Source organism: Ipomoea triloba, chromosome 1 (assembly GCF_003576645.1).
Source record: "Ipomoea triloba cultivar NCNSP0323 chromosome 1, ASM357664v1".
Classification (NCBI taxonomy): domain Eukaryota; kingdom Viridiplantae; phylum Streptophyta; class Magnoliopsida; order Solanales; family Convolvulaceae; genus Ipomoea; species Ipomoea triloba.
In genome coordinates this window covers 12,275,048-12,283,272 of record NC_044916.1, presented here as the reverse complement: position 1 = coordinate 12,283,272, position 8,225 = coordinate 12,275,048, and positions in this window count along the sequence as shown.

The following is an 8,225-nucleotide window of genomic DNA, read 5'->3' as shown; positions in this document are numbered from 1 at the left end:
TTAAAAATATTAAAAAAAAAAAAAAAAAAAAAAAAAAAAAAAAAAAAAAACTTAAAAACGCTAAAATCATTTTAAATACTAAAAGAATACATGAAAACACTTAAAATCATTTTAAAAATTAAAAAGAACACTTGAAAATTCTGAAAATTATTTTAGAAACTAAAAAGAATACTTGAAAACGCTGAAAATCAATTTAAAAATAACAAAGGGAAAAGAATCCAAAAAATGTGGGGAAAAAACTATATTAATATTGTAAATGTTAAAAAATAACACTGAAAAAAAATTTTAAAAACTAAAATGAACACTTGAAACCACTAAAAAATCATTTAAAAATTGAAAAGAATACATGAAAACAATGAAAATCATTGTTTAAAAAATTAAAAAGAATACTTGAAAAAGCTTTAAATAATTTTTAATTAAAATTTTAAAGGGAAAAGAACCTAAAGATGGGAGGAAAAACCAGATAAAAATGTTTTTTAAAACTAATAATAATAATATTCTCAAAAAAAAAACTAATAATAATAATAATAACTCTTAAAACCAATTTAAAAACAAAAAAATAAAAAATAAAAACACTTGAAAACACTGGAAGTCATTTTAAAAACTAAAAAGAATATTTGAAGAAACCCTAAAAATAACTGGAAATTTTTTTTTAGAAATATAAGTACTAAATTGTAAAATGATATGATGTTTGTAAATAGGCAACAAAATTAAACAAAAAATGAAGTTCTGGTTTTGATCAGATAGGTGAAGAGACGCTAGCTGGGGGAGTATCAAATATATGGTTAGTTTGTTTGTCTAAAACATACGAGCTAGAGCCTGCCATTCCTTACTTGTGTTTCTTTCTATTCCTCTTAACACAGTATACATTTATACATTCTGCATATAGACATGTGTATATATGTATATGCATATGAGTGTGTGCAAACAAAAATTCTATGACCTGCTACATGATCACACAACAAATGGAAAGAAAGAATCCAGATCAGATTTCCTAGTTTTTATTTCCTCTTCAGTTCTTCCATTAAGTAGACGATAGGAATAACAAATATCATTCAAAGTTAAAATGATCTTGCGAAACTATAATATATGTGTATATTACCATAGTCTGATTAAAATTAAAAAGTTAACAGATCAGAGAAGTATACCTTTTTCCCCATTTGGTTCTTCCAATTCAACTTTGACATCCGTGATCCTTCAAATGCAGAGATGTTGCCTGGTGTATTTCAAACAGAATTCAAAACACAAGATCTTTAGACAACAATACAAAGATAGAAGAGCTTCGATTCTCAGCCTCCAATAGGATAATAGTCATAGTGTTATGCAAGTCAATAATACTCACAATTCCAAAAGGAAGCTCCTCCCCAGTAGATTCACGGAGAGCAAAACACCAATCCGATAACTTAAGAGAAGATTACCTATTTTAGGGGGGCCGGCCGGCCGGCATTAGCTATCGTCCGGTTCCGACGGTAACCTTTGTAACTTTTGAAGCTCCTCCTTGAATATTCTCTCCAATGTGTCTATGTAGTTGAGGAGTTTCTTCTCAGGTGTCAGAAACTCCCAATCTTGCACATTCTCATCCTTAATCTTGGGCAGTTCATTATCAACAGAAGGAGGACGCTGAAGCTGAGCACTTGGAGTGGCTACTGTAGGATGATCCCGGAGCAATAATGGCGTCCCTGCTTCTACCTCTCTCAAGAGTTGTCTTCTCCTTTCGTAGGCCTGTACAAATCAGAAACGCCATAACACTCACTATAAATGGACATTTGATTTTACAACAATAAATACCAATCAATCAAGCAGTGAATCAAATCAGGAATTGCAGGTAAATGAGATCGAGAATAATTAATGAATCACCCTTGTGATATTGGTAATATCTTGTAATGGCCTCGACAGACAATACTTCTCTGGCTTCCGGCATTGTGTCAAACCCTTCAATCCATAAAACAATCTCAAAGTAAACTTACTTAAATACTGGCAACACATGAGTAAATCACAATCACAAACCCGATTAGTTTAAATTTCTGGCAACCAAATTAAAGGGGAAGTTTCCTTTTTTGTTTACCGCATTTTGTTTCATTTTTTTTTAAATATATTTGGTTTAAATAGAATAAATATAATTTTCAACCTAAACAGTATCGAATGCAGACATCAAGAATAAGATAGGAGTTTGGATGTCTTGCTGCACATTCTGAGCAAAGAAGCACTGCATCCGATCCATGCACAATAATTAATATAATTCATATTAAAGCTGAAACAATTAAAATTAAGAATAACTAATTAAGATATTAATTACCAGATGCGGACTTAATCTAGATGTGCAAGTTTTGGGTAACGACTTAGTCGATCCCTGATCCATATAAACAAATTAAACTTTTGATTTGATTGTATAATATAAAAATCTCTAGCTGCAAGAAATAAATTGTATATAAAAGCAAATTGATTTAATTCTTTATTGAAAAATGTTTATTATCCTTAATTTATCACTCACAACCCAATTATTCCTTAGCTGCAGTGACAAAATCCTAAACTTTAATTTAATTTTTATTTTCTTTTTATAAAATAATTTTATGTAGTCATTGTACTGTCTAGAATTTTGCCACATTATAGAGTAGTTAGTTTGTGAGTGGTAAAATTAGAGATTTGTAGCATTAGTTTATTTTTATTTACTACTCCATATCTCCTAGTAAAGTACAAAACATATATATACACACACTATATAATTTTTTGAAGATGTAAAAATAAAGGAAAGAAGAGAAAAATACATGCAGTGTTATCAATCCTTGGAAGGTTGGTGTAAAACTGTTCCCTTCAAATCTTGTCCTGTTAATTATAGTAATTATATATACACAAATATCAAAAGTCATGTAATCTTTTTTATGTGAAAATTTGCTATAATTAATTATATGATATATCAAATTAAAAGTCTTAAAAAGAAGATAGAACTTTAATAAATCTAAAATTGATAATCATCCAAGTGAATTAAATCTAAAATTGACTCAGTAACCATTAACCATTATAGATGAAAATTTTACATCAAAACTAAACCCACACAAATGAATTGAAGGTGGCAAATTATTATGTAGACTTAATCCAAAATACATAATTTACATATTGAATGTTCACAATTTAAATTGTGAACATTCAGTATGTAAATTGTGACAGCAAGGTGTACTGGGGCGTCAGTAATCAGTATAACAGTAGTTATGTCATGGACCTGGGTCCAATACGACATCGTTTCATAGGTTTTTTTTTTTTTAATTACTAAACATATTGTCCTGAAATGTGGAACACAAACTCTACATTCACAGACACTATATTCCATATTCACAATTTAAAAACTCCACATTCACACATTACATGGCTATATGTTTAGTAATTATATTACTACTGTTATGCATTTACACAATCAAAACTCTATATTCAACGATCCCATACTCCATATTCACAACTTGGGAACTCCACATTCACACATTACAGGGCTACAAGTTGCTAGAACTTGTTAACTCTACTACAGATTCACACATTCATAACTCTACATTCACTATTTCTATACTCCATATTTACAATTTGAAACCTTCACATTCACACATTTCTGGGCTAACTCCACATTCACACATTCATAAGTCTACATTCACGATTTCTATACTCCATATTCACAATTTGAAACCTCCACATTCACACATTTCAGGGCAATATGTTTACTAATGTTAAAAAAAAAAAAAAAAAGGTAAAATGGTGTCGTTTTGACCTGGGTCCACGGCATAATTTGCCACAAATTATGTTGTGGAAGGTGGACATGGGTCCAAAACGACGCCGTTTTTTTTTAATTAGTAAACATATTGCTGAATGTGGAGTTGCCCAGAAATGTGTTAATGTAGAGGTTTCAAAGTGTGAATTAATGAAGAATAGAAATTACTGTAGAGGTTTCAAAGTGTGAATTAATGAAGAATAGAAATTTTTATACTAAGAATAAAAAGACACAAACAACCCCAGCTTCCAAAACCATCACATCAACTAATAAAAAAAAACAAAAAAATACATCAATCTTACACCATCCAATATTCTAATCCAACGATCACTATTTAACCTCATAGTACTATATATGTATTACTTCTCACCTGAATAGATTCCTCTCTCTTTCTCTCTCTCTCTCTCTATATATATATATCTGTGTGTGTGTGTGTGTGTGTAGGGTAATAATGATGGAGTTAAAACTAACGGTGTAAGGGTAATTTTGTATAACAAGAATGTAGTAGGGACAATTTTGTCTAATAACATTGAAGTGTACAACATTTAAAGTAAAATGTACATATTTATTAGCATCCAAAAAGAGGGACATAAATCAAGGATATAACCTTGATTGAGACTTATTATGTTTTTAGATATACACATACATATATAGTGATTCCATTAATGTTAATAATGGAGTATTTTTTTTAACAGCAAATTACATGCTCTCTACGGCCAATATCATCCCATAGTTTATCGTGGACTAGTTCCATTATTTTTTCAGAGACTGTTCCAGGTGTTGTACTAATATCTGATTTAATTAAAAAACATATAAATAATGAACCATGAACTTAACTAACAAATTAAAAGAATCTTCTAAGTAATAAAACATTGTACTACAAGTATTTTACCTTTGAACACCCTGATGCAACAATTAGGAAGCTGAGTGCAGTAAATGCAGTAGCATAACCCGATGTGATCCCAACGTCAACCTGACAAATCCATTCTAAAAGGGAAACTGGGATTGAACCGAGCTCGTTGGCATGATTTGAGGTCAATGGAAGGTTGAACTTTAATCTAATTCTTCCAACTAGCTTCGACCGTTCTCTAGAGGGAAGTTGGGCAGTGGAACAAAGTAGTCCCATAGAGCGTGATTTCGGTAGTGGAACAAAGCGGTCTATACAGCGTGATTCTTGGCATGCCAAATAGTCAAGCCCGGTCTAAATATTTTATAGGCCCTGGGTGAAATTAAAAAAATGTCATACTTCAAGTAATTGTTTTTTGAACCCCTTCTTATTTTCCTTTTATATTAGAATCATTATCAAAACATTCATCCCCTCGCATTTTTAGAACCAGTATTCTAAAAAATATTCCTTTATTTTTATGTTGTTATTAGACATATTAACCCAATGTACTATTAAACTCATTTGTTCTTGATAACAAACATCTGGCAGTAGATCAGAGCATATCAGAGCAATTAGTTATAGATCTATTAACTATTTAACCTTTTTTAAACAAATTTAAAAAAATGACATATGTTGCAGTAATAAGGCCAACTGTCCCAAGCAACTTGGCGGGCCGATCCGGGCGGAAGACATTGTTAGGTGGGGAGTTTGAATGTCGCAACGAGGTACCTACGATGGGGGCACAGGCTTGGCCGAGAAATATTGCAATGAGGTGCCTACGAGGGGAATGACCTTGGCCGAGATATGTCGCAACAAGTGGATTTTAGTTTATGACTTTATGACTTGAATTACCAATTATGGAGATTTGGATGTCAGCACTTATCTACTTCGTATTATTAATTTGTGGCTTATGAATTGTGAATTGTGGACTTATGTAGTTATGACTTTTAGATTTGTGATTTTAGTTAATGACTTTATGCCTTGTAAGAATTATCAATTATATATGGGGATTTGGTATTTGGATGATAGCTACTTAGTTTAGTGTGAATTGTGGACTTATATTAGATTATTAGTTATATAGGAATATAGCTATGACTTTTGATTTTGTGGTTTTAGTGGACCTTACTTATTAGAATTTGTGGTCAAAGAAAAGCTTTTCAGTTTTCCCTTTGAAGTTTGAATGGCAGAAGCAACTAAGCAAGTCAAGCAACATTTATCATTTTATCTCACAAAGACACAAACAGTAGTACAATACGCATGAAAAATTGAAAATGACCACAATTCCAGAAAAGACAAAATTCACAAAATTCCTTAGGCCCTGTGATTCGTGAACACTGCCTGCCAATCACAATTCAAAATTTAGCAATCTTTTACAGTTTTACGGAGTATTAATTTGTTAACTTTTTGGAAGGTAAAGTTAGGCACTTAGGCTATTATGAATATTTTAAAAATTGTAAGCTATACACTAATTACTAATACAGTAAGTCAGTAATAAACTAATACACATGCTTTGATAAGTTTGATTGCTTTCTCATTCAGAACTTTTTCTCTAAATTTTCAATTTTGCAATTGCATTTATTAAATTGTAATATGCCCACTGCTCAATGATCATCCGGTTGACCCGTTCTAACTTGTAATATTCTATTGAATATTAGAATGCAACTATGCAAGTATTCACTTATTTCTTAATTTAAATTTTAAAGTGTCAATGTTCATCCGGTTGACCCGTTCTATCAAATTCGGATCCGGTTGACCACTTGACCCGTTTTACCGAATGTAAGTATTTATTTTCAATTTTAATTTAAATGGTTTAGCCCGCCTGATAAAACCGAAAACCCGAAGTTTAGTGTTAGGGCTAGCCCGAATCCGAGAATAAAATAATAATTAACCGACAATCCGAATCCGATAAGCCCGACAACCTGACAAGGCTAGCCCGAAACCGACAGGGCTGGCCCGATTGACATCCCTAATTGAAGACCGAAGTAACTTTGTATTTAACGTCATTAAAACTGTTTTGTTAATAGAGAACCAAAAATAGTCATGCTACAATAATATTAGAACCAAATGTAGATTTTCTAATAAAAAAATGACTAAAAGTGAATTGTCGCGTATAAATATAAGCCCGAAAATGGAATTAAGAAATAAATCACAAAACACTAAACAATTCAATATTTTCCTTTTCAGTCAATCTTGCACTTCAACATTCAATCTCGTTTTTATGCTTGTTTCAACACTTCAATAGATCGAGAATTACCATTCCGATACACTATTTTAATCACGATTTACATTTTAATTGCAAAATTTTCAACTACAAGGATAGAGACCCAATTAGAGTTGTGTAATTGAACAATTAAACCACTTTACTCTCATCGCAACCACTCTAACTACTCTAATCTCACCGCTTACCGTTAGAGCGATCCCCAAACACACATTTACGGTGTGTTTGGTTGACAGATTTTGGTATAAGATATGGTATCAAAGTGATTATTATTGTTTGTTGACAGGTTTTTAGAATATTACTTATGGGTTTGGAATACCTCATTAATTGAAAAATCCATACCCTTATTAAATAAGGGTTTCAGTTTCCTTCATCATTTCTTCCCCAATTATTAATAATCATTCCCGTTCCACCCTACTACCAAACATGCAAAATACTTTCACCAAAACCGTACCAATACCCAGGGCCGTATCTAAGCATGTCTAACATGTGCAACCGCACAGGGCCCCCAATTTTTTGGGGCCCCATATTTAAAAAAAAAAATATGTATATATAGTTTACAAAAATTTAGGCTAAATGTATAAAGATTGGACCAATTTGTGACAAGATGAAATTGAGCCCAACTGACAATTACTTTAAAAACCTATATATATTTCCTAATCTAAATCTCAATTAGCAAAGACATTGTCAATTCCAATATATATATATATATATCTTTTCTAACCCAAAAACATTGCTAGTTCCGTTCGGTAATTATATTTCATAAATCATAATCCCACATCTCAATTAGACAATTAGCAAAATTTCAATTCCCAACTCTATAAAATACGGCAATACCGTAACAAAATTTGACAATTCGAAAATTCTTAATTCACAATTCGGTAATTTCGTAGATCGCAGACCGCAACTCAACTGATTCTTTAATTCTTCTTGATCACACAAACTTTCAAGTCTCAAGTTATTCAATTCTCTTAACAGGTAATTACAATTACATATTTTTCATAATTTTTGTTTATTGTTTTAAGAATTTTTTTCTTGATTAATTATTTATTCATATAGTTTCTAAATAAATTCTTTTTTTTTCCTTAGGATTTTATAATTATTCTTCTAGAAAATATACATATGGGTCTGAGAAGTGTAAAAAGAAAAGAAGAATTGAACAACTAACTCAATCTCAGAAAAGAGCGCTTGAAAAATTCATTACAAAACAAACTCAAATAGATGAGTAAATAGATAATGCCAAGGAAAAATTGTTAGATGCAACTTTGATACAACTTTTTAAACAACTATTATTTATATATAGAAATTACTCGAAAAAAAAGAGGCTCAAATTAAGATATGGCACAGGGCCCCAATTTTTATTGGAACGG